Source organism: Elephas maximus, chromosome 17 (genome assembly GCF_024166365.1).
Source record: "Elephas maximus indicus isolate mEleMax1 chromosome 17, mEleMax1 primary haplotype, whole genome shotgun sequence".
Taxonomy (NCBI): domain Eukaryota; kingdom Metazoa; phylum Chordata; class Mammalia; order Proboscidea; family Elephantidae; genus Elephas; species Elephas maximus.
In genome coordinates, this window is record NC_064835.1 from 79,824,493 (window position 1) to 79,830,492 (window position 6,000).

General features: G+C 52.8%; 1 protein-coding gene across 3 annotated transcripts in view; it reads right to left on the reverse strand.

Annotated features, from left to right (window-relative positions):
• NCK2 (NCK adaptor protein 2) overlaps window positions 1–4,584 on the reverse strand; it is a 169,903-nt gene extending 165,319 nt beyond the window's left edge. For all 3 annotated transcript variants that reach the window (XM_049856978.1, XM_049856975.1, XM_049856976.1), the window contains exon 1: window positions 4,414–4,584. The gene's annotated coding sequence lies outside the window, so the exon portion shown is untranslated. The remainder of the gene's footprint in view (window positions 1–4,413) is intronic.
• Between the last annotated feature and the right edge of the window lie 1,416 nt (window positions 4,585–6,000).

Sequence of the window (6,000 nt, forward strand, 5' to 3'; positions counted from 1 at the left end):
GGCAACCAGACCGACTTACCCCATTGTTCCAACATCCTACTGACAAAGTCTTCCCCCCATGTGACTGGGTAGAATGGCCACAGAGTTTTCTAGAGCCCCAGTAACCCTGAGGGCTCAGAATTCAATATGCATGTATTATCCATAACTATGTGTTGTGCACCCAACACATAGTATAAGATGTTACACTAAGTGAAGAAAACTTTCTGCCCTCAAGGTGCTTAAAATCTACAAAGAAAAATATGAACACAAAGAAACCGTAAGGCAGACTATGACAAATGCCAAATCAGAGGCTCAAAGAAAGTGCTATGAAAGTTCAACGGCCAAGTCACCACCTCGGGTTGGGAAATTGGACAAAGTTGGTGCAAAGAGATGTGGTGACCATACAGAATTGGGACAGACCTTCAGGATGGATGAGAAATTAAAACCACAAGAGGGCTGAGAGGCCATGAGGCAGAGCAAAGGAGTGGAGAAAGGAACAAAGGAGCTGGCCAGCCGTAGTAACACCACTGTGACGTCACCATGGTGGGCTGCTGGGAGTAAGGAAAGAGAATAGAAAGCCACAGAATTTGGGTTTTTATTTTATAACCAATGGGCATGAAAATATTTTAGGTAGGGGAAATAACAGGACCGAAGTTACTAAAACAGAGTGAACCCTTAAAGAGAAAAAAGTACAATTAAAAGTACTTTTGTACTGCCAAGTTCCCTGAGCAGCACCAACGGTTTACACTTGACTACTAACCTAAAGGTTGGAGGTTGGAACTCACCCAGTGGCACCACGAAAGAAAGACCTGGCAATCTGTTTCCATAAAGACTGCAACCAAAAGAACCCTACAGACTTCTACCCTGTAACACATGGGGTTGCCATGAGTTGGAATTGATTGGAGGGCAGCAGGTTTGTTTTGGGAGTTTTTGTGGGGTTTTTTTTTTTTTTTTTGCATTGTCATGACTTCAAGGACTGAGATTCCTGAGGCAGGGATGTACGTGTGAACGTAAACGTGTGTATGTTAGGGGACAGGGTGTAATATCTTGCCAATGTTAATTATACCTTCAGAAATACAAGCACTTTGGGATAAATTCAGTGTTCGGCGTGAAATGCAGGGAGAGAAAAAATAATTTTTAAAATTGTACTGCTAAAACGGCCTAGGAGAAATAAACTATTTTTACCTCAGCTGCACGCCTTCAATAACCCATTAAGGCCTATCCTGACCTGCTCCTTGCCTTAACTCAAGCAGTTAACAACGCACATTACATAATTTTTAGCTTAGGCCCTTTGAAAACACACAGTGAAGTGTTTCCATAACTCATTTCAGGAAAGAGAAACAATTTGGAAGTGCCATTTGCAATAACTCTGGATGGGAAAAACTATTTAATTTCCTAAGCCTCTGGGGTGGATTGTGGGAGTTTTCAGTTCATTTGTGAAAAACAATTTACTGGTTACCCAAATTTCACCCACTGCCCTCCCCTGCAGTTCCAGCAAGCAATCTTAAGCCTCATTTTTTAAAGGCGAAGACCCACCTCCACAAGCCGCGTCTCCCCCAGTGTATACTGCAGGCCTGTCTGAGCGATTAGAAGCATTTGTGTTCTATACAGCAGCACAGCCCTGGCCTAGCCGGGGCAAATCTAGCTAATGTCAGTGATAAAGGAAAAGATTCCAGGCGATCAGGAAGTCTTTAGAGTATTTTAAAAGGTTATCCAGTCTGCGCACATGCAGAGAATTTCCAGTGCTTTAACATAGATGATAATTCATTTCTCAAACACTGTGTACGCAAGAGCTGCTGCTTGTTGGAAAACAATAACCCCCTACGCAAACGCCAGAAGGTGAGACTGACAGAGAAGATTCAGGATGCAGCTGTATAACGATTTGACCAAAACTTACCATCGAGCAAAATTCAAAGCCTGGAAACTGAGCATCAAAAAAACTGAAAACCAGGCCCACTGCTGCCCAGTCAATTCCGAATCATAGCAGCCCTACAGGACAGAGTAGAACTGCCCTGTAGGGTTTCCAAGGAGCAGCTGGTCAATGCCAACTGGTGACCTTTTTGGTTGGCAGCTAGCTCTTAACAGATAGGAAACTGAGCACAGCTATTTAAAATGCACCTTAGACATGCCTCACCCACCTAAAAAGTATGGGTTTCCCCCCTCGTGGACACAGGGCTTAAGGAGCAGTCAATTCTCCTATGGCAATTTGCCACCAGCTACATCCTGAATTCTGTGACAATCCAGTTCAGTGTTTACCCAGCAGCTAAGAAGCTCAGGCCCAGGTGCAGAGGAAGATGAGTAAGGCACCTCCACAAGCTTACAACTGGCTTCAAGTTCTGAATTCCAGCATGAAGCCGTCCTAAGACCACCATTAAGATTCTGCCACTTTCTTCAATCAAAACTACATCAAACCAACCTTGAGGAGAGAGAAATATCGAGGTGTGGTCACTTCTTCACAAACCGTGTTCACACCCACTCGTCAGAAAATCTGTCTCCAACAACATCTAAAAACCAATTTATCTATACCAAACCAGGAACCGTGGTGGCGCTATGGTTAAGCGCCTGGCTGCTAACCAAAGGTTGGTGGTTTGAACTCATCCAGCAGCTCCATGGGACAAAGACCTGGTAATCTGCTGCCATTAATGATGACAGCCAAGAAAACTCTATGGGGCAGTTTTCCTCTGTCACAAGGAGTCACCATGAGTAAAAATCAACTAGACAGCACCCAACAACAGACCCAAACATCCCACATTTCTTCTCCACGTTTACCACTGATTATCATGAACATTTATTTATATAAACCACGCACATGCTTGAATTCTCTTATTTGCCCTTTACCTAGGAACATTTGGCGAGTGAGTTACCAGTGTGTTCAGAGGCAAAGTTTACTTCTGTTCTGATAAATTAAAGCAGCCCCAGGTAAATTTCATTTTCACTTTTTTTCCTTCATTTCTTAAGACTGAGAAGTACTGTTTACAACTGTATCAAAAACAGTGGCACAAAGCACACCCCGAATTTTCATTCCTACACAAAATCTACTTCAAGAAGCCAGGGCTGTCCTGGGACTGGGGACTCTCCTACCTGTGGGTGGAAAGGGAGCCACCTGGCCAGAGTGCAGCTTCTTTATGGGTCAATGGAAGGAGACGGACTTGATGCTGGTAAGCCTTTCTTGCCCAGCACTGGGGTTTGCTCGCACTATGCAGAAGCCAACTGATTATGGAGAAGCCAACTGATGGGGTGAAAACTTGGCCGAATGGACCTTAAACCTCTTCGCAAAATAAACAAGCCAAATAAAGGGGAAACTGCCAAACCGAATTGTCTGAAGTGGCTGAGGCAGACTCCAGGTACATTACTGCTTTGACCCTGAAGCTGTTAAAGTGTTTATCTTAAGTCAGGTGTCTGACGTTCATCAGCCAGTGACCCCCAGCGTCCCCCGCAGACCTTCCACGGTGATCTTTATTGTCTACAAATTAAAGCGTTTTGCAAATTAAACCCCTCCATACAATATCCCCCAAAAACCAAGCTGGTGAGGGAGTTACAGTCAATGCCTTAGGAGTCACACACCAAATTCTTCGGAACCACTTCGTACTTAAATCGTCCTGAATAAGCCAGGAGAGCAAAGCTGTGATGAGAAACTTTGGTTCCGGTGGCTGTAACAGAATCAAGTAAATCTGGGACAGGACACGGCTGAATCCGCCACAAAAGCGCCCTTCGCCTAGGCGAGGACCTCTTTTATGCGATATGACAGCAGCTTTGTGCGGGGATTCATAAATAGTTCCAATAAGGACAGTAAGTTCTCTCGGCAAAGCTCGGCCTCCCACGTCCCCTGCGCAGGAGCCCTGCAATCCAGGGCTGTTCTTCCCGAGGACGCACGCGCCCCAGCGACCCCGGCCACCCCCACGGGCCTGCTGTGACCCCGAGGAGGACGCACGCCCACGCCCGGCCCCGAGCTTCGTCCCCGCAGCTGGCTCGGAGGCCGCTTACTCCCTGCCTGCCCGGGGCTCCCCAGCTCCCCGGGTCAGTCAGTCCCAGCTTCGCGGGGTCGACCGGCAGCCCCCGGCTCCCGCACCCTCCTGCCTGCCCACGGCCAGTGCCCACACTCCAGGAGTGTCGGCGGCGAAGGGGCCCGAGCCGGGCAGGCGAGAAGAAAGGTGAGGAGTTGCGAAGTGCGGCGCCCAGCCCTGCCCGACCCCAGGGGCAGACAGCGCGGGGCAGGGGGCGCCCCAGGCCGCGCGCGGCAGGGCCCGGGGACCCGGTGGAGAGGGCAGAGGGAACCCAGTCCCCCGAGTCCCTTTCCAGGCGCAGCCCCGCCCCGCGAGCCCCCGCCGCGCTCCCAACTCCACGGAACGGCCACAAGTTTGCGGCGGCCGCGGAGCCCCCGCGCCCCCGCGCCCCGAGCCCGTCCCGGCCGTGCTCCCCGGCGGCGGCGCTTACCTCGCGAAGGGGTTGGCCGGGCCGCCGCCCGCCGAGGGCAGAGAGGCAGCCGCGCGCGGCGCCGCCCGGAGGGCCGGGCGCGGGGGTCCCGGCGGTGGCCGCGCTCAGCACCCGGGAGACGCCGCTCTTTGTCTGCGCCGCTTCCCTCCTCGCGCCGCCGCCGGCCGCTCGCCCCCTCCCGCGGCCCGGCGTGCGCTGCCCCGGCCCGGCCGCCGCTGAGCCCTGTCGCCGCCTCGGCCCTGCCGCGTCCAGGCCCGGCCGTCCGCCCGCCCGTCTCGCCCGCTGCTCCGCGCCTCGCTCGCCCGCCGCGGCTCTCAGCCTGACGAAGCCCCGGCGGCGGCAACCCCTCCCCCGGCGCCCAGCTCCCGCCTCCTCCGCTCCTCTTCCTCCTCTGCGCCCTCCCTTCGCTGCCCTCTCCGCCTCCTCCTGCCGCTCCTCCCCCGGCCGCGCCTTGACGCCGTGCGGGGCGGCCGCAGGCCCCGGGTGCTTGGGGCGCCGGCCGCCGAGACCCACCTGGGGGCGCCCGGGCAGCACAGGGCGCGGCCACCTCCTCACAGGGTTCTCCCGGGCCCGCCCCGCCGCCCCGCGTGCGATCCGTGCCCGCACCCAGCCTCCGGCCGCCTCTCCGGGACCGGACACCGGGCAGGCTGTCGGGCCCGGCCGGGGGCCCTGTGGAAGATCGGCGGCCCAGGGCCTGGAACGCTTAAAAGAATAGCAGGGACGCAAGGGAATACTCAGCCTGGGTGGCGCGCGAGCCGCTTGGCGACGGGTAAATACTGGGAGAAACGCGGTACCATGTGCGGAGAGAAAAGAAAGTACCTTTACCGTTGGGAGTGAGGCACGAGAATGAACATAAGGCAGCAACTTCCAGCCTTAAATGACTGGTAGGGTCGTCTTTCCCATCCTTTTAGTTCGATTTTCTTATCAGTGCACTGTTTGGCCACTGTCCCCCTCCCGGAAGCGTCCCCAAGGCACTCTGCAAAGCAGGTCTGTTGTCCATCAGAAAAGTGACTTACATAAAAATGTCACTGCCTCCCAGTAATTGCTTTTGGATATTTTTGATTGTCTTGCATCTGTTTACACTCCTAACCAGACAAGTTTTTGCTCCATCATCCCTGTTGGAGGCACTTCCTAAGGGGAGGAGAGGAAACCCAAACTCTGCTGCCTCCCCTGCATCGTCACCAGCTCGAGCCAGTTGGATTCTGGTTGCACACTCACCCACGAGGACAGAACGCCATAAGGAGCTGCCTGACTGTGGGCCCAGAAGGAGTTGTCACTAGTGGGGGACTGGTTCACTCAGCACCAAGTTGCCGCTTACCTGTAAACAAACTTGGAAGCTTAAAACCCCGGAGGAAGAGCAAAGACAGAAGTTTCACTTTCGCAGGCACTTGCGTGCAGATGTCTGTTCTCCAGTCCCCTTCCCATATGGCTTCCCAAAGGAAACCTGAACATGCAAATAATCCTGATGTCCTAGTGGGATGGCATGTCTCCATGTTAAGATTTTTTCCTAGATTCTTGGCTTCTCCATTATTATTAAAGCAGTAATGATCTATCCAAAGTGACGGGGTAGTATTATTTGATTCACAA